The sequence below is a fragment of the Corythoichthys intestinalis genome, chromosome 5 (genome assembly GCF_030265065.1).
Source record: "Corythoichthys intestinalis isolate RoL2023-P3 chromosome 5, ASM3026506v1, whole genome shotgun sequence".
Classification (NCBI taxonomy): Eukaryota; Metazoa; Chordata; class Actinopteri; order Syngnathiformes; family Syngnathidae; genus Corythoichthys; species Corythoichthys intestinalis.
In genome coordinates this window covers 21,104,156-21,124,418 of record NC_080399.1, presented here as the reverse complement: position 1 = coordinate 21,124,418, position 20,263 = coordinate 21,104,156, and the positions used below count along the sequence as shown (strand labels likewise).

The following is a 20,263-nucleotide window of genomic DNA, read 5'->3' as shown; positions in this document are numbered from 1 at the left end:
TCTACAATAAGGGGGGGGAATCACCCTTTTTTTCTTGAAGATTTCAACTCTAAAGTCACATTTGTATGGCTACATATAATTATAACTAAATGGCAATATTCAATGGTTTTCTCTCTGTTGCTCTTAAAACTATTGTACTTAACATTTTTAAGTCATTCCCATCATGTGTAGATTTAGGTTATTTGAATTTTCAAATGTTTTAGACCCCTTATCTCAGAATTATAGTTGAAAATGTATTTTAAAAAAAATAAAAATAAAAAAAGCGTAAAAAGTTTTAAAGTCCTAAATTATTTTTTTCATTGACAAATGACTCAGCATTGTAATAACGGTAAATAAAATTTATAGATATCAAGCCTGTATCATTCACTCTTAATGTTTATATTCAATTCAGGGAGTGCATACAGTCACATAGTATTGATTTCACACCGTAATTTCTATTTTAATAGTGTTTATGAAGTCCTATTGTTTGCAGCTGTCATAGTTTCCTCATTTTGAGATCAGTTGCTGTTTAACAGAGATTCCTTGCTCACATCTTGAGAATTAACCCACTTCCTGTTATTGTTTATTTTGGGGATTTTGAGCCTTTTTAAATCTTTCAGCCTCTTATTGTGCTAAACGCGATGGCTTTTCATTCTTCTTTTGACTGCTGACTTAGTTCAGGCTAAAATGTTGACTTTGAAGATTACTGCTGCATGTTCTAACCAAACTATAACTCCGTTCATCCAAATGTATGTCAGGTGAGTTTGTGGGATTATTATTATTATTATTATTTTTGCAGGTCACATATAAATGTCTGGATAAAGGTACTTTTTTGTGTGTGACAATTAGTGCCATGCCATTTTACCCATTCCATTGGTCTATTTTGCAGAGGATTTTTAAAACCATAAATACAGTTATGTATGTGGGCTCTAGATTGGTAGCACTGAGAACATTTTGAAAGTGAGAAATACAAGAGAGGCGATATTCAAGCTCATGGTAATCTGCAACCAAAAAGTTGCATTTTTAACAAATTGCCATCATTTATTCCATACCAATCTCTGATTAACCGAATAATTGTTGCAGATCTATATGTATTCAGATTTCTAATTAAATGGTGATTAAAGAGTCCGTGTGATTTGCATAATGAGGCAGTTTGATTTTAATGTCTTTGACCACGCACAATCATTTGAGGTTTTTCGGTATTTTTGGTATTGTGTGTTTCGGGATTCTTAATACCGGTAGCTTTCAGAGAAAATGGGTGTCCTTCTCCAACACGGAACATGGGATCTGTTTGATTTGAAGAGAATTTGAACAATGTGCATGATCAAACCCTTATATTACTGACAGTGTCAAGCTCTTAATTAAGATCACTGACAAATATGACCTAATTGTTTCAAAATGATCACTGATTATTTTTGTTAAAAAAAACAACAACAAAAAACACGCTAGCACTGATGTAGCAGCATTTCAAACAACAGATGGATAAGGTAGCCAATGCTAAAGAAAAAACAAGTTTATTAAAGGGGATGTAGCGCCCTGGGAAAATTTTGATATTCCATCATTTATCCATAAACGCATGCCTTTTGTATTCATATCATGCCACTTCGTGTAATTACACACAAGAAAATGAGAGAAATTTGGCTCGATTGTCAAGCTAAAACGACCGGCGCCCGAGATCTGGCAGATTGTGTGCGTGACGTCACGTCAAGTGAAGAGAGTGCCACCGGCCACTAGGGGGGCAGCGCCTGTCTGCATCAATATAATTCCTTCTAGTGTGGGGAGAATTGGGGGTGTTTTGAGCTGTTTATGCTGATGCATTGTGTTCGTCCTGCACATATTCCAGGTTCCCTCATGAAGAAACACCGCTCGTTGTCAATAAAAGAGAATTCAGAGTTGGCAGTGAGGGCTGTTTCTTCAACAAGCAAAAGGCTCAGTGCTTTAATACTGAATGGCGGCGATGATGGCAGACAATTTCGTTTCTAGTTTCAGCGACGAATCCGACGTAGAAGGACGTAACGAATGTTCATCTAATGGTGACGAGGAGAGTTGCAAAGCTTTAATCGGTGTTATAGGTGACCAATTTGAGCCCAAACGAACGCCAATGCAGCGTAATGAAACGGTCATTGAGGGGAGCAATGACACTGATGAAACATCGGCAGCAGATCGTGTGGGAAACACCAATGATTTGTTTAGCATTTCTTTTTGTGAAGCTGATACACCGTGACTGCAAAATAAAGGAATGCATAGAATAATTATAATTTATTGCGCTATCATAGCTTTTCGCTCTGCCAACAGACACAAATATGAACGGGATCAGAGGATTTGTTCTATATATTTTACGAACGATCATTTATACATGTGTCGAGTCCTGTATCCAAAGGCGTGACATTTTTTTTTATTAATTATAAAAGAGTACTCACTCTGGCCATTTCAAGCTTGGCTGCTCCCTTCTTTGCGTAGCTTTAGCCTCCTTTAGCAGTCATCGTCTCTCTCTTGATATCTCGGGACATTTAGGTGGCTGTGCATCTATGGTCGGCACCGCATCTCCTTTGAGCAGCAATCTTTTAGCAAAACCCGATTTCTCTTGTCCATAGTTCGAGAAGCTTTCAGTTGGAAAATGCGCACCACAGAAAAGCGTGCCGGAGGCTGTGTCTAGAAAATTAGCCCTCTTTGCACGGACGAACTTTACCCATTTTCTGTGTAGTCCAGCTTTTTTTTTCGCGTTCAGGAACTCATGGATACTATATTCCGATAAACAACTATTTGTACACCACATAGCACAGCAGTTTTGAACCATCGTTGTGATGTTTTGGTCAAACAAACCCCAACGCTACTCTCTCGTCGTTAAAAAACAATGGCACCTAGCTCCGCCTCGACTTTCAATCACTTGTCGTGACGTCGCCGCCCCATTCGGCTGTTTCCGGAACACTTTCGGTAGTGTTCGTCATTTTCGATCTATTTTCGATAATTGCTCATTAATGTGATTGATTTTTTTGTTAACTTTATCAATATTTGTTATCTTGGCGCATAACGGTTCTATTGATGTCTCACACCCCCTTTGCCGAAACATCCCCTTTAAGAATTCTTGTATCACAGTTTTAAAACACATTTTGACTTTAAAAACTTGGAATCATTCCCCACTTTCAAAGTAAAAACCCTATTGACTTATAACCAACACAAGATGGCTGAAGGGTGAAGTCTAGACAAATAGAGAAATAGACAAACTAAATCAGGGGTGCCCAAGTCCGGTCCTCGAGAGCCCCTATCCAGCTTGTTTTCCATGTCTCCCTCCTTGAACACACCTCAATCAAATGATCAGCTCATCAGCAAGCTCTGTAGGAGCCTGATAATGATCCTAATTATTTGAGTCAGGTGTGTTGGAGGAGGGAGAAATGGAAAACAAGCTGGATAGTGGCTCTCGAGGACTGGACTTGGGCACCCCTGAACTAAATAGTCTCAAGGTCAGATCACTAAATCTGTCATTCTTGAGTTCTTTCCAGACCTATTTATCTAATGATCATTAATGTTGAAGGTGTCAAACCAAAAATCTCTTGAAATAGTTTAAAACAAAAGTTGAATTACCCTGTCAAATTATCAAGGAGGCCAACAATACATTTTTACAATTCGAGAGTGTGGGTTCCTTCTTTTAGAGGTCTTTGGAATTGCTTATGCATCGGTTCTGCTCTGTTTGTCACTTCAATGGGAATTTACATCTCAGCTACACAGTATATTGCTCAAGCGTGAGCAGGACTGCCCCATCTCACTATTTCATATTTCCGCTCCATTTCAACCAACACATGTACACAGCCAGCCCTTATTAAAGTTAACTTTAGCATTCACATTAGACTTTTTATAGGCAAATTCGACTTGGGCCACACTTCTTTAGTGGCATGTTTAACCTGTCATTGCTCCCATTTTCATACACATTGGTTTGGCAGATGATTTATTATTCTGGAGCGCGTGGATCTTTCTGGCTAATAATGCATTATGCTGACATCAGGATTATTACACGTCGAGAGTTGTGAGGGTTTTACAGTCAAATACTTCCATGTAGGTTTGTGAAAAGTATGTTAATGTTGGCTGAAGCTCCGTTACTACACGCAGCTCTGTTGTTTCAGGCAGGACGTGACAAAAATGAAACCTAAGACCTCCATGTTCGTGTGTAGCAAGAGGCACTTGGCGTAATTTGGTCACTGCATCTTTCTTTCTTTGATTTATTTTCTTTCAGGCATGACAAATCCAAACAAACATACAGCATTCATATGTGTTTACATTTAATTCATCCCTAAAAGAAAAGGGTATTCAATCCCGCCCCCAGTATACCATAGGATGCAGAAATTAGCAAATAAGAATTTTTGATTTCGGATTGTGTAGTGAATACAAGCTTTTTTTCCCCTTTTTTTTTCTTAGGTTTTTTTTTTACCCTCCCCTTGATTGTTCATTTTCCTAATAGTCCTTGTCGATCGCGGCGATGAGCTCGTTATGTTGATTAAATCCAGTAAATTAGTACATAATTCAGAGGTTAGTTCATTCAGTTGATTCGATCCAGAAGATAGGGAATAGCTGAGGACCGATGGCAGGCCGTGTCCGCCATCCCATTTCGTCGATTTAATCCTTGTCGCGGTTTTCATTCCTTGATGCATTCCGACGAACATTCATCTCCAGGTTTCGCAGCTCCGTAGTAATTTTCATTACCATTTTGGTTGTGGCAGCGTTTGATGCTGCTAGATCTTTCTTCACCTGTAGTAAGTGTCAAGTTCAAAAATAGATCCTTAGGTAGACATAGTAAAATTACCCAAAAATAAGGAGAGAAGACACTCAGTTTTCTTGGCCAAGGAGGTCAAACATGTGACTCGTGAGTCACCAAGATTGATCTAAAGGACAAAAACCCTCCTCGGTATTTTATTTAGGGGTTTTCCCTGAACAAGATTGAGGCCGCCCTGAGGGAAGGGAAAGCAAGCTGGTGACACCCATGTGGTTTTTGATTGGATATGTGTGTGCATGTAGGTGGAATTAAGTGATACACGTGTGTGGAGCAAGAGCTTATGTAAACAATCAAAACAATCATATAAACAGTCAAAATAATATATAAACAGTCAAAATAATGTATAAACAGTCAAAATAATGCAGACACTTTTAGTTATGCAACGTTAAACAATCAGCAAAATAGTCCAAACACTTCCGGTTATGCACCGCTGTGGCCCTGGAAGATGTCCTCGGATGGAAAATTGTCCTCGAAGGGCTAGGCGAAAGTCCAAACCCCAGGTGCTGAGGATGCCTGGAAGGTCTAGTTACGCAACGACGCGGCCATGAAGCCACCCCGACCCGCTTTTACTCTTTGTAACACTTAAGCATTATACTACAATCTGGTATAGCAAGCAATAATCATTTACTGGTTATATATGTAAGAAAAATATGGCAATATGTATTATTTATGGTATATATGAGCATAAGCAAATCTAGAAGTAAGAAGAATATGGCAATATGTATTATTTATGGTACATATGAGCACAAGCAAATATTCAATCAACCAACCAAGCAAACATTTAATAAATCAAACCCCGATAATTATCTCAACAGTAAGTCATCACTGGCCTTCTTGAGGCTGGTGTGCACGCCGGCGATAGCACTGGTTGCAGTAGTGGCCAATTCTGCTGATCTCTTTTGAAGATGAAGATCCGTTGAATCAAGTGGGTTCCAAGCCCCTGCAGAATCGCAGCCAGCAGCGCAACAAAAAGATACACATTCTCAATGTCTTCAACGTCGATCTGATCTGATCTTCTGATCTGTCTCACTATAATGACATGGTCTGTACTTACTTTAAATAGTTGTCAAACTTTTGACACCTAGTACCACCTAAAAAGAAAACCACCTGTTCCTCCAAGTACCACCATAATGAACAATACAGTGCCGTAGTAAGCAAAGTGCTCTTGTCTAATGTGAACTACTGTAAATGTTCCTGATGTACTCATACCACTTAAATTACTTGCTCTTTTTAATCTACACAAAATACTTCTAAAACAGTGGTCTCAAACCGGTCCTCAAAGGGCCGCAGGGGGTACTGGATTTCATTCCAACCAAACGAGACAAATACCTTTTCACCAATCTGGTTTCTTACAAGTGTAATCAGTTGATTGCAATCAGGTGCTGCTTATGTTAGTAGAAACCTCATTGGTTGAACTGTTTGTGCTGGATCTGTTGGAACAAAAACCAGGACCCACTGCGGCCCTTTGTGGAGTCGGTTTGAGACCGCTGTTCTAAAAGGAACCTAATAACGTTGAATTTTTTTTTTTTTTGGAATAGTTTTAATTTGTGTTTTTTTCCCAACAAGGTTACATTTTTATAGGTGTTCTGTTTAGTGTCCCTGAACACACCACATGCGATGCAACGTAACTGTTCAGACAAGAGCAGAACGTTTGCAATGCTGCGAGCCCACACCAATTTCACAGACAAATGAGGACAAAATAACGCTAAAACAACACTGAAATAAACATTACTAGGAGTGAGAGGCCCACAAACACAAAGCATGCCACGTCACAAGCTCCAGACAAGTGGCGAGTCTAGCGAGAGTTTTTATTTATTTATTTATTTATTTATTTATTTATTTAATGCAGACATTTTATCCAACTTATTTTGTGTCTATCAATATTTTCCACCAACCAATCCGCAGACTGCTGCTTTGTGTTTAGCAGCCAGTGCAGTGCAGACAAACTTATTATTGTTTATTAGCATTTCTGACTGGTCACCAAAACTGGAATATAAGTTTCGACACTGATTGAGATGTAAAAAAAGAAAGTTTTTTTTTAAGGTTAGAGTTTGATTATCGCAGTGGCGTAAGCATCAACGTCGATAGGCAAGGCAAGGCAAATTTATTTATATAGCACAATTCAACACAAGGCAATTCAAAGTGCTTTACATCACATGAAGATCATAAAAATCACATTTAAATCAACACAACGTAGAAACGAAGACAAAAGATCGCATTTAATCACAGAATAAAAATAAATAAAATAAAAATAAAACAAAAACTACTACTAATAATAATAATTGAAATCAGCAATGGAGATAAAAACAAGAGGAATAGAAAGCAGGTAGATTGAAATATATAGACAGTTATAGATATGCAGTGCTAAACAAAAGCGTTTTTAGCCCTGATTTAAAAGAGCTAACAGTTTGAGCATACTTCAGACGTTCGGGTAACTTGTTCCAGAGGTGAGGAACATAATAACTAAATGCTGCCTCACCCTGCTTGGTTCTTGTTCTTGGAACATGCAGAAGACCGGTTCCAGACGACCTTAGGGGTCTAGATGTCTCATAGGACTCTAACAAGTCAAGCATGTATTTTGGTCCAAGGCCATTAAGTGTTTTGTAGACGAGCAGTAGTATTTTATAGTCTATCCTTTGACTTACTGGAAGCCAGTGTAGCGATTTCAAAACTGGTGTAATGTGGTCCAGCTTCCTTGTATTTGTGAGGACTCTGGCTGCAGCATTCTGTACCAGCTGCAACTTCCTGACTGATTTTTTATCAAGACCTGTAAATATACTGTTGCAATAGTCCAATCTGCTGAAAATGAATGCATGCATAAGTTTTTCCATGTCTTGTTGAGTCAGAAGCCCCTTAATTCTGGTTATATTTTTTAGGTGGTAATAAGCGGATTTAGTGACTGACTTTAAATGGCTATCAAATTTTAGGTCTGAGTCAATAATTACGCCAAGGTTTCTGACTTGATTTGTAGCTGTAAGTGACATTGTGCTAAGTTCGCTGCTTATCTTTGACCTTTCCTTTTTTGGCCCAAAAATTATCACCTCTGTCTTCTGCACATTTAACTGGAGAAAATTCTGGCACATCCATTCATTGATTTGATGAACGCATTTGCTCAGGGTGACTAAGGGACTATAATCATGTGGGGACACAGAAATGTACAGTTGTGTGTCATCTGCATAGGCGTGATAGGAGATGTCATACTGTTCCATTATCTGAGCTAACGGAAGCATATAGATGTTAAATAAGAGTGGTCCAAGAATTGACCCTTGAGGGACTCCACACGTGAATTTGGTTCGTTCTGACTGATGGTTTCAGATTGACACAAAGAAATCCCTATCATGTAAATAGGATGTGAACCATATGATAAAAGTTGATTGTTCAGCTCTTGTAGTTAGGCCTGTCGCGATAACAGATTTTTGTGTGCGGTAATTTATCTCATAAATTATTGTGATATGCGATATTATTGCCACCCACCATTTAAAAAAAAAAAAAAAAAAAAAAAAAAAAAAAAAAAAGAATTTACAATAACAGTGACAATACAGTATATATTAATAGATCAAGTACACCCATGTCAACGCGATAAATGTTTACTCTTGAAATCAAAAGTACTTTTTAACAAATCCCAACTAAAAACAATAGACCATGCCTCTTATGTAAAAGACCGCAATATTAATAGCGCACAGAAACACAGAAGAAATGTCTTTTTCAAGAAAAAAAAAAAAAAAAAATTGCACTTAATAACTTAAGCATTTAGGCAAATGAAAACTTTTCCTCTCATAGCTTCTGCTATGGCGTTCCATGTGTAATATTCTGATTGGATGCTTTCCGAGGCACCCTAGAGCGCAAGCAACGGTGATGTTGTTTAGTTCATGTGACGCGGCAGTGAGAGACACAGCTTGCCGAGAGCCACAGGTTGAGGAAGTGTTGTTAGCGCTGTGTGTTAATAAAAAAACATTGTCAGCACGTCGTATGTTTGATATCATTGCCAAAAAAGCACACCTAACAGGACACTATACAGCTTCCTTTTTAATGTTGTCCTTATAATGATGATTTGCTGCATCATAAATCACTTTGTGGCTTTCCACCTCAATGATTTAGCGTTCTTCGTCCATGTTCGCGAGTTAAACCGCTAATAAGCAACTGGGCTGTTGACTCCAGTCCCGGCTCCGCCCATTTTGGCGGATGCGTCTCCGGCATAAATAAAAAATAGCTTAAACAACCTGGCGTGGTGGTCCGCAGTCAATCCGGAGCACTGACGCGGCCGGTATACGTTTAACAATAGGATATAATGGGAACGGATTGGCTCCGGCGCTATTTTTTGCCGAAGCTGGACCGAACACGGAACAATGGTGTATTTGGGCCCTAACAGCTAATCTGCCGCACGTGCACACGAGGCGATAAATCGTAGTGGAAAAATTACCGCCTTCATTTTTATTTACCATGCGATAAATGGAATTATTTCATATTGCGACAGGCTTACTTGTAGTTATGTTCTTGGCAGATAAGTTCGTGTTTGCATGGTGTGATTCTTTACTGTCATTTTCCTACACTTGGTTTGTATGCAACAGATGTGTACTTAACTACTGTACAAGTCAACTATACTTAAGTTCTCAGATGCAGGAAATGTTGAGCGACTGCAGCAATTCATCATCTCGGTGATCTCAGACCGGGATGGCTTCTTTGCTTCTCAAGCTTAATGAATTTAGCAGGTTTTACAGAGCATTGACATTTTTAATACGGCTAACACAAGCATCCCCAACACAACACAACTTGACAACTCAAAGACGTCTCATGCAATTACAGCGAATCACCAGATGACTTATTTGTAAATGTATTCATTAACTAAATTAGAATTTCTGTTGTTACTATAATTTGTATTTGTTGTATAATGTCCTTGAGTCTTGAAAGGTGCTTTGAAAAAAAAAATATTACCATAATTATCGGACTATAAACTGCTACTTTTTCCCCTCATTTTGAATCCTTTGATTTATTATCCTGTGCAGCTTATTTGTTGATTTATTTGGGTTAATAGGTAACACCTATGACAAATGTCATATAGTCTCATCAGGCAAATTTTGTCACCAACTCCATTTATGTCCAGCTCTGATCTTTTACGTCCATTCAAAAGCGAAATAATTTGCCGGATGACACTAAATATCATCTGTCATAAGCAGGGGTGCACATTTATGACAAGCTTTACTTAGAGCCAATTAACTTTAATTAATTATATTAACAATTAATGCTTGATTAACATCAACTGGCACAACAAAATTGGCATTACTTTGAAGTGAAATGTAAAGAAATAAACATAAAAGCACCAATTCAAAATAAAGGGCATTATGTGGCTCCCACATGAACTCCAAGCCTTTTTAAAAGTGGGATGTCCTCCTCATAAGACCTCATTGAACGTACATGTTTAGCTTTGTAAAATGCGAGCAAAAACTTGTTTGTCAGTGCATGTCGCTGTTCATTACCTTTATTCCGCGACTTGTCCATAGGGCGAGTGGGGTCATGTCTGACATCGATAGTTTGCTTAATTGCCACATGCTCTGTTTTTTTCGTGCTTTTCAAAGTTTGGATGGCTGAAATTCTTTCACCCTAAATAAAATGCGCTGCTCTTATCGGCGACATTGGGATTCTCACGGCACATTTTGTACCGCATTTCCGTGCGAGCATCATTTGCTTCTAGCCATGGTACCTCCTGTAGCCACTTTTCAGCAAAAGTCCTTTTTTTCGGTAGCTCCGGTGACGTCTCTGTCGTCTGTCTGTCTTTTGACGGGGGTGGGGGAAGACGGAAGTAATTATTCAGTGTGGCCTGCCTCTTCGACATTTTGAGAAGTTTTTTTCTCGTGTCCGCTGCAAATACAGTGGTCAGCCATCGGTACGCAAAAGCGTATGGAAGCCGTTGAGGGCCAGCGCGTTTGTCTACGTCCAGTACGCATGCGCGCATACGGACCACTTATGTGCACCCCTGGTCATAAGCATTCATTAATGCTCATGATAGTGTCATGTCATAATTATGACAGTGTTATGACGCCGCTGTCAAATAAAGTATTAATGCCTTTTGGTGTAAATATCCCATAATACAATGAGGACAGCTGCGGTTTATAGTTCGGTGCATCTTATCTATGAACAAATGCCGTTTATGTGTCAAATTTGGTGGGTGGTGTCTTATAGTCTGGTGCGCTTTATAGTCTGAAAATTACGGAGTTTTTATTTCTGTTCTTCTCATCAGATTCGGTCTCTGCGGGGTTTGGGTAGTCATTTTTTATTTATAAAAACCTTCTGATAGCCATTGGAGAAGGCACCATCTCCTTCAGTTCCTTCATAAATGTCGATCCAGACAATAACGTCAAGTCGATATACACACTCTCACTGCAAAGCAATTATCTCTCAGTTGTTGGTTTTGATGAATTCTTACTGTTCCACTCCATCTTCTGCATCTTGTTGTTCACTATTTTTTTCTTTATACAATAAAGACGGTTGGTAAGACCTTAATCACTTAAAGCTTAGTCTCCATGGGCATCACACCGGTGTGTTGGTCTATAAAGAATTACCTTTAGTCCTAGTGTTGGTTCAGTGCCATCAATGCTGGAGAGTTTGAATTCATTCAGCTGCAGCTCATGAGATTAAGACTTAATGAACTGCAGAAAAAGGCTACTGTATAATAAGAGAAACAAGCGTATAGGCACAGTACATTAGGGAGGTGTTGAGGAGAGGGATAAGCCTGAGTAATAAACCAGGTGCATCTAGGTACTACCAACACAGACGTAGCAGGCCTGCCAAAACATGGAATTGCGCCAAGCCTTATCCCTCCATGTCCATTCTCTCGTAACAGCTGAATGGCCGGCTTTCACTTATGTTTTGCCTGTTGTTCTGTTGAGAAACAAAAACAGTCTTACAGAAATAGTATACGAATTACATGGAAAATCAGTGCATCGAGACATTTAGGTCGGGGGGGTCCTAATTTGGGTTACGTTGCCCGGTCATAAACAAGACTCCTGTAAGTGTAATCTAGTATGACCACACTAAACAATCTGTCGTTCTGCTTTTGTAATTGACTCGCACACAGGCCAGAAAAGTGATTTCACATGTCAGTGCCTCATTAGTCTCTGCTTCGTTTCCTGCTGACTGCTACTTGTAGCCTGTTCCATGCGTCACCGTTGTTTATGCATACGTTTGTTTTTGCATGATAGTTTGTTTGACTAACAGAGGGAAAGATGTATTGGGTAGTAAGTAGTACATCCAGTAGTGTTTAGGAATATTGTTGAGTTCATAGGCACGACCCCCATTTGGCTTGGTGCTACAGATTGGAGAAGGCTTTCACACATAGTTGTATATTATTAAATTTAAAATTCGAGTAGTAGTTTAGTCGATGCAATGGATGTGTTTGTATGGGATGAAGGTTTCCTGTCACTGCCTTCTCAGAATGTATGAGATGTAACATTGACATTTGGCCAGAAGATGGCAGAAAAGCCACACAGTGAATACGTCTAATTTCCTCTTTTACAACCTGGATTTCTTGTTATGGCTTGTAAATTGGACCATGCAAATACTTCACTTTACTGAATTTGTGTCAAAAACAAATTTGGGTATTTTGGTCTAAAGTGATTAATATTGTTTCCCTGTGTTTGTATGGGTCTTCCAGTTACTTTAACATCCTCTCACAATGGAAAAGCATGCATTTTGAGAGAGGTTTTTTTATTTATTTTTTATTTTTTTTAATATTGGTCAATGCCCAGCTATTGACTGGCAGCCAGTCCAGCATGCCTCAAATAGCTGACCCTTGACCGTAATGAGGATACGCGATATATAACTCAGACAAATGTAACATAGCAATAACCGCTGCATAATAAAACTGCTCAGGGAAAATATACCAACAAAAACTACTCTCCATTTGATGACACCTTTGATGATAATCTTACACATATATAAAGTAACGAGGGAGCTGCAAGCATCCAGAACAAGCAAGTTAATAAACCTTGAAGGGAAATTTTCCTCATATACCGAACAATAAAATGCCAAGCTTAGTCGTAACTGTTTTATTTGGTTTTGTCTTGTTTTCTTTTTTTTTACTGTCCCACACTACCTTTTTCCTCGAACAGGCAGTTTTATAATCACGGATCCTTCCTTTGGGTCTTGTTAAGTGCAAACTGTGGTGGTCAGCATCCTCTTCCAGGGTATGATAACCTTTGGCTGCGTTAGGGGAGATTCAAAAGCAAACATTCTACTTCCATATTTATGAAAGATTTTTTTTTTCAGTTGCAGATTTTTTAAATTTTACAGTCATTCTGAATAAAGCAATGTACATGCACATTTTAACCAAAATTTAAACTTTGAGGACCTGTCCCCACACAAAGACGAGGAAAAAAATAAGCATATGTGTGCCTACTGCGTCTATAGTATTTGTGGTGTACAGTGGTACCTCAACATTCAAAGTTAATTCGTTCCAGGACCTTGTTTGAAGGTCGAAATGGTCGTATGTCGAGCAGGATTTTCCCGTAAGAATACATTATAATTCCATTAATTCGTTCCACAGCCCAAAAACCTACACTAAATCCTGAATAAAAACTGCTGTTACGATTGCAAATAGCAACTACAAAGAGCAAAACAAATAAATTATGAATAAAAATCAGAATAATAATACCAGTAATAATAATAATAATGGTACCTGTAAAAATGTAACGAATCGGGTTCTAATTTGGCAGACTTTTTTGCTATACCTGAACGCACCGCGGGGCTGACGTGACTGTGAGCAAGAAAGCGCGGTTCTATTTTACTTTCTATTTTGATGCTGGCGTCAGTGTTGCACAAGTTGATGGAATAAATGATTAGAAACCTGAATAAGCTGGCGATTTCTTTAACGACGTTACCACAATAAGAATTGTCACCTTTACTTATAAAGACTGGCGAACGGAGGATTGTCGACCCAGTTCATGGATGCACACACCATGCTTATATTTTGTTATCATTCATACCTTCGTGTCAATGGTAAGCGTCACCTTTTCTTTTTTGCTCCACCAGTGTTGATTTCGCTCACAAGAAAATCAGCCATGCGTCCGTCTTCCGGCAAAACAAAGAAACTGCGGCGCTGTCAAAAATCATCGTACTTCAAGCATGTCGTTGGATGTAGAAACAAATGGCGAGTCAAATTTTACGTCGGATGTCGAAAAGATCGTGTGTCAAAGCGATCGTATGTCGAAATACCACTATACCCGTAAGGGTAACATATACGGGTAAAGGCCGAGTTAGGGCCCAAGTACACCAGATGCATGATCGTTGCGGTTCCGATCTGGCTCAGTGTTGACTGCGTGCCATGCAGTACGTCAAAAACAGGCAAATCATACCGGCTGCGCACGGCTGCAGTCCGCCAACTCCGTTCCCTCTTGAGCGCTCGCGTGATCGCGCGCTATAGTGTGCCATTTAAAACAACGAAAAACACAGAGTCTATACTCATCAGAGAAGCAGACAGAGCACATTTTTTTCTTTGAATATTGATGTTTTACTTATGTCTGTCTCTTAATTCCAGATTGACTGCATCATGTTGAGATCAGGGCTCCGTGTGTGGGGGGAAGGGGGCGGGGCCCTATTATGCCCTTGGTTGTGTCGGTGGGTTAATATCTTTGTGCACATTTAAAATTTATGGCACATAACATCTCATAGAGCTGTTATAAACAACTGTTAAATAATCTGCAATATTTGTAAAATGGATAGCAAATTATATACTACACGAGCTAAAAAACTGGGTACTTGGAATTGGTGTCTCAACACTGCAGATTCCTGTGCCCAGCGCAAACTGTTGGTTTTTCTATGAAAAGTCAAGTAAAATGTAGGAAAGAAAGAGAAACGTCTCGAATAGACCACCAGGTCGAAACTTGTGGGTGTCTCTATTCTCTTTCGTACTTTTCCCCGTCGACTCTGTATACAAACCGACATTGTGTGTGCGCCGGGTACGAGAATTTCTGCGGTGGAACCACTTCCAGATACGCTGTTTTTTTTTTTTTTTTAATAGCCAGAAAAACACACATAATAGGACACCTTGCAGCTTCGCTTTTAATGCTGTCCTTATAATAACGATCTGCTGCATCGTATATCACTTTGTGACTTTCCACCTCCATGATGAAACGTTCTTCGTCCATGTTCGCTGGTGTTTAAACCGTGAATATGCAACTGGGCTGTTACGTCCAGGCCCAGCTCCGCCCATTTTGTCAGATGCGTGTCCTGCAAAAATAGAAAATAGCCTATACCATCCGGCGGGCATGCGGCACGCCGGAGATGGTTCGCAGTCAATCCGGAGCACTGACGCGGCAGGTATACGTTGAACAATAGGATATAATGGGAACGGATTGGCTCCGGCGCTATTTTTCACCGGAGTCGGACCGGAACCACAACGATCATGCATCTGGTGTACTTGGGCCCTTATGCTTCTGCGGCAGACCTGCGCCGTCAATACAGACCCGATTTACGACCCTCCGCCGTAGCCTGTCGTGCACTTCAAAATCTTGATTTGTGTGGCGTCAGTGCATGGTGACGTGGCGCGAATGGAGTGTGATTGGTCTGCTGAGACTGTTGTTTCCGGGTCAGCACAAAATCTCCGCCATTTTCAAACATTGTTTTACTACACGCAAAAATGGACCAACCTTTGATGACATTAAGGTGGGTGTGAACACAAAACAAGCATTTGGCGACGGACATACTGTAGGACAGCTGCCTGGCCAAATGATTAAATTGTGTAAAATCATTTGTCTTTACTTATGTTATGGTGCGTTGTAGTAGTTGTGTGCGTTAATTCATTATGCAGCTGCTTTTTTCTTTTGATTATGTAATTGCTTGACAATGATGGCTTAGGTGAAAGTCTAGTTTTAGTTATTATGGTTCGCCACTGTCATCCTGACTGTTGGAAAGTGATAATCTAAATTAACAGTGGGGCTAATAAGTATTTAGTCAACCACCAATTGTGCAAGTTCTCCGACTTGAAAAGATTAGAGAGGCCTGTAATTGTCAACATGGGTAAACCTAAACCATGAGAGACAGAATGTGGGGGAAAAAAAACAGAAAATCACATTGTTTGATTTTTAACGAATTGATTTCCAAATTAGAGTGGAAAATAAGTATTTGGTCACCTACAAAAAAAGCGAAATTTCTGGCTGTCAAAGAGGTCTAACTTCTTCTAACGAGGCTCCACTCGTTACCTGTATTAATAGCACCTGTTTCAACTCATTATCGGTATAAAAGACACCTGTCCACAACTTCAGTCAGTCACACTCCAAACTCCACTATGGCCAAGACCAAAGAGCTGTGGAAGGACACCAGAGACAAAATTGTAGACCTGCACCAGGCTGGGAAGACTGAATCTGCAATAGGTAAAACGCTTGGTGTAAAGAAATCAACTGTGGGAGCAATTATTAGAAAATGGAAGACATACAAGACCACTGATAATCTCCCTCGATCTGGAGCTCCATGCAAGATGTGACCCCGTGGCGTCAAAATGATTATAAGAACGGTGAGCAAAAATCCCAGAATCACACGGGGGGACCTAGTGAATGACCTACAGAGAGCTGGAACCACAGTAACAAAGGCTACTATCAGTAACACAATGCACCGCCAGGGACTCCCCCTGCTGAAGAAAGTACACGTCCAGGCCCGTCTGCGGTTTGCTAGAGAGCATTTGGATGATCCAGAAGAGGACTGGGAGGATGTGTTATGGTCAGATGAAACCAAAATAGAATTTTTGGGTAGAAACACAGGTTTTCGTGTTTGGAGGGGAAAGAATACTGAAATGCATCCGAAGAACACCATACCCACTGTGAAGCATGGGGGTGGAAACATCATGCTTTAGGGCTGTTTTTCTGCAAAGGGACCAGGACGACTGATCTGTGTAAAGGAAAGAATGAATGGGGCCATGTATCGAGAGATTTTGAGTGAAAATCTCCTTCCATCAGCAAGGGCATTGAAGATAAGACGTGGCTGGGTTTTTCAGCATGACAGTGATCCCAAAATCACAGCCAGGGCAACAAAGGAGTGGCTTTGTAAGAAGCATTTCAAGGTCCTGGAGTGGCCTAGCCAGTCTCCAGATCTCAACCCCATAGAAAATCTGTGGAGGGAGTTGAAAGTCCGTGTTTCCCAACGACAGCCACAAAACATCACTGCTCTAGAGGAGATCTGCATGGAGGAATGGGCCAAAATACCAGCAACAGTGTGTGAAAAGCTTTTGAAGAGTTACAGAAAACGTTTGGTCTCTGTTATTGCCATCAAAGAGCACATAACAAAGTATTGAGATGAACTTTTGGTATTGACCAAATACTTATTTTCCACCATGATTTGCAAATAAATTCTTTACAAATCAATGTGATCCCCCCCCCCCCCCCCCACACACACACACACACACACATTCTGTCTCTCATGGTTGAGGTTTACCCATGTTGACAATTACAGGCCTCTAATATTTTCAAGTGAGAGAACTTGCACAATTAGTGGTTGACTAAATACTTATTTGCCCCACTGTATCTGTTAGCTACTCTTTACATTGCAAAACCGCTCCACAGTTTTTCCACAATAAAGGCTCCAGGCATCGTGCCTAACACATGAAAGGTGTTCTATGAACAAAAATTGTTAAAACTAATCATTTTATTATTGGGAACAATTTTTGTCATAAAGAAGTTGTTCAGGAGTAACCTATGTTGAAAATGAGTTAAAAGTTGCATCGATAGTTTTTCCTTAGAATTTTTAGAATTCTAACTACCCTTTCTTCGAGTACTTCTGCGTCTCCTCATATCTAAAGGAAAATCTTGGAAATTCATGAAGAAAAATAGAATCTAACTATCTAAACTACTGTCTCTGGTTTCTTGTTGTTTTCATTGGTATTGCGCAATAAAGCTTTTAAACTATGAGTGGGAACCTCTTGGTACCTCATGATACGATACAATTTGCGATACAAAGCTCATGATAACGATGATCTGACGATATGGCGATAAAACGATTATCGATACACTGGTCAGGAAATCATTCTAGGATATTCTACAAACAACTAATAAAAAGAAAAACAAGCTTCTGCTGTGAATTGGAATGAGTTTATCACTAGTAGACTTACAATCCATTTGAACTGGGAGGGTGGCAGCGAATGAACGCCATTGAACGTCTATGGCTGTCAGTGGCAGCCAATGCCTGGCAATGAGGTAATTTTGGGCCATTTAAGGTCATTTACCTGTTGATTTTCAGTTACTTCCTGTTGATTTTGGGGTATTTTATGGGTCACTTCCTGTTTATTTTGAGTTACAGAACAGGAAGTGACCTGTGAATCACCCAAATAACTCTAACTCAACAGAAAATGACCTTTAAATTCCCTAAAATGAACAGTAAGTGACCTGTAAATGCCCTAAAAATCACAGAATGACTGAATGCTCTGGTTTCGAATGAACGAACGTTCCTAGTCTAAATGGATTGTGTGTCGAGCACCATCAATGCAGCCTTAGTGTTAACTGAGACACTATTATGGTGGAAGATTTTGGTTGCAACTTGTTTGTTCCTTTTTATTTTATTTTATTTTTTTTTAGACATTGACACCTTTTTAAAACAATATCTCGATTCTTGGCAGGAGCAGATCGATAACCTTTTGGGTTACAAAGTATCACGATACATAACCATTTCGATATTTTGTCACACCCCTATTTTAAACAATTGCACCTTCTGCTAGTTGTGCTTTATTGCATAACATTGTCATGCCAATCTCATCCCTAATACAAGATATAACATAAAAATGGAACTGGATGGATTAAATCAACAAATAAATGAATATGCTTCCCTGCACGGACCTCCAGTTTGGACTCGTGTTGGGGAAACACTGATTTTTAGTTGTTGAAAAAGCTTTCACCGTCCAATTGAGCCCCTGAGAGTACCAACCGCGAGACAAATTTGCTTTCCTCCCATTAGTCTGCAGCAGCTGTTGATTAACTTTCAATAGACTCTCGCTCGTTGGTTTCCTCCTCTTACCCTCCTAATGAATGCCGGCGATGATTTGGCTGCCATTGTCTTCCCTCATCACTACAAATGGCCGCTGAGTACTGCTGCACAGTGAAATCAATAGCACTAGACTATCAGACACTCACGGATTACAGATGAGAACAATTAGTGAGTGTTTAGCTTGGAATGTTTTTTTTTTTTTTAGGTTTGTTGATGGCAAATGGGTAAAGAAAACAAAGAATGTGAGTGACAACTTTTTTTTTTTTTACTGTTTGTGCATTTTTGCATGTCCTCCTCGATTCCCTTGTACACATATTGCAATGGAGAATTGGCTGCAATTAACGTTAGCCCTGCTGCCTGTAAGATGTTGCAGACAGCTTTTTCTTTTATTGTTTACTGGGTGGTGTAATTGGCTCAAGCTGATGCATGCTGGAACTAATGGGAAGAGTAGTGCACATCCGTCGGTGTTTGGTTTGTGTCTGGAAATCCACAAAGACGGCGACAATAAGAGTATTTCTCAAACTCCTGTCCTGATAGGATATGGAGTGATCCCATCATTTGCGATTCTCTTTGTCTTGAGTGAGCTACGTTTTTGAAGATGAGCCAAACGTGATTCATCATTTTGGTTGCACACTCATAGAATTTTGATTCTAGTTTCCCCAGCCTATCTATTTTCATTCTCATTTTTTCTTCTGCATTTTAAAGCTATGGTATTTCAAAGATTCCTCCATCTTATCAATGTGATGTTTGTATACAACAAAAGGCCATGAATCAGGCCTGCATTTGCACTCTGCATAATGTATCTCATGTTTGGATGAGGAAATGTGAGGGATCTTATGAATTATACAAGCTGTTCAGTCTTGGATGCCAGTATGGGTGATAATAAAGCAGGTTTCTATTAATGTGGGCCAACCTGGAGAGCCTGGTGCATTAGTTGTGGACGGCCGGTGATAAATCAGGAATCGCACGGCGGATTGCCTGGCACTGGCGGATCTCTCCAGAGGCCTCCCGGAGCTGTGCCATATGATGAGACTAGGCATTCACAATGCCCTCCTTACCCGGCACCACGGGTCTCCGGGGTGGCTTTTAATCGCCACAAATGGGCGGCGATAACAACTGGCTGTATTTCACGCTCTGTCCGATAGTTACGACCTGCTGTAGGTTTTACGACAAGATGTCAGGTTCCTGGCATAATTGGCTCTTCTATGTGGATTTTACGAGTCTGTTTACTCTGTGTAGAGCACTCGTCTCTGGGATGCTCTCCTCAGGGTCCGTTGGGTTCTTCATACACTCTCAGCCGGCGCCTGATGGGGGAGGTTTTTTGAGGATTTGATGCTGGATGGGCTACTGATTGATGTGCCTTAGGCTAAAGCTGGTGGTCCTCTGAGTTATCCGAGACAAACGTGGATCACGTGCACTCACACTGTCAGGGTGGCAATTGGCAACAGAGTGGGAGTGACATAGTTGATGGATGGCTGCTGTCTGGACAAATCCATAACTGTCTGTCATATATTATCATTAGGGATGTGCTTAATTTCATCTAACGTTCATACCAATAAG

General features: G+C 40.0%; 1 protein-coding gene across 1 annotated transcript in view; it reads left to right on the top strand.

Annotated features, from left to right (window-relative positions):
- The window catches only part of LOC130915756 (PDZ domain-containing RING finger protein 4-like), a 301,297-nt gene that overhangs the window by 459 nt on the left and 280,575 nt on the right, over nt 1-20,263 (top strand). The gene's annotated exons all lie outside the window — the stretch shown is intronic.